Below are 851 nucleotides of genomic sequence, written 5' to 3'. Positions count from 1 at the left end.
GGGGGGAGTCGGGGTGCTGCCCCAGTCTGCGGGGTGAGGGGGGGAGTCGGGGTGCTGCCCCAGGCTGCGGGGCGGCATCAGGGCCCTGAGTCTCAGCGGGAGGGGAAAGCCTTGGTCACCAGACACACCCGTGGGCTTCCGAGAATGCTGACTCCAGGTCAGGACTAGGCGGGGCCCGGACCAGGTGGGGCCTTGAATGGAAGGCTCTATCAGTGGTTCTCAACCTTCCTAATGCCGCGACCCTTTAATACAGTTCCTCATGTTGTGGTGACCCCCAACCATCAAATGATTTTCCTTGCTACTTCATAACTGTAATTTTGCTACTGTTATGAATCATAAATATCTGATATGCAGAATGTATTTTCATTGTTACAAATTGAACATAATTAAAGCACAGTGATTCATCACAAAAACAATATGTAATTATATATGTGTTTTCCGATGGTCTTAGGTGACCTCTGTGAAAGTGTCGTTTGACCCCCAAAGGGGTCGCGACCCACAGGTTGAGAACCGTTGCTCTAGAAGGAGGGATTCTGACTATCCTACGGCACCGCACAGGAAGAAAAACGGGGCAACACAGGCACAACACCAACTGAGAGGCTGCCTGCTGAGTTCAGGTGTCGGAGGGAAAGTTCAAGCGGAAGGAGCTGGGAGGTGGCCAGGGACACGGAGAGAGGACAGAGGAGCTGTGAGCGTGCGGAGCCGGGCGGGGCCGTGGCGGGCGGCCGAGGGCACCGTGGCGACTCACTGTCCGGGACCCAGAGCGCAGTGTGTCCTGCTCTTCCGCTCCCTCCTCCGCGGAGATCAGCGGCCCCAGTGGGTGAGGCGCGTCCTGGGCAGGATGACCATGG

General features: G+C 56.8%; 1 protein-coding gene across 1 annotated transcript in view; it reads left to right on the top strand.

The window, feature by feature from the left end:
- PARK2 (parkin RBR E3 ubiquitin protein ligase) overlaps positions 1 to 851 on the top strand; it is a 394,517-nt gene that overhangs the window by 49,536 nt on the left and 344,130 nt on the right. The gene's annotated exons all lie outside the window — the stretch shown is intronic.

The sequence above is a fragment of the Myotis davidii genome, unplaced genomic scaffold (assembly GCF_000327345.1).
Source record: "Myotis davidii unplaced genomic scaffold, ASM32734v1 scaffold1494, whole genome shotgun sequence".
In the NCBI taxonomy this organism is placed as follows: domain Eukaryota; kingdom Metazoa; phylum Chordata; class Mammalia; order Chiroptera; family Vespertilionidae; genus Myotis; species Myotis davidii.
This window is presented reverse-complemented; position numbering and strand designations above follow the sequence as displayed.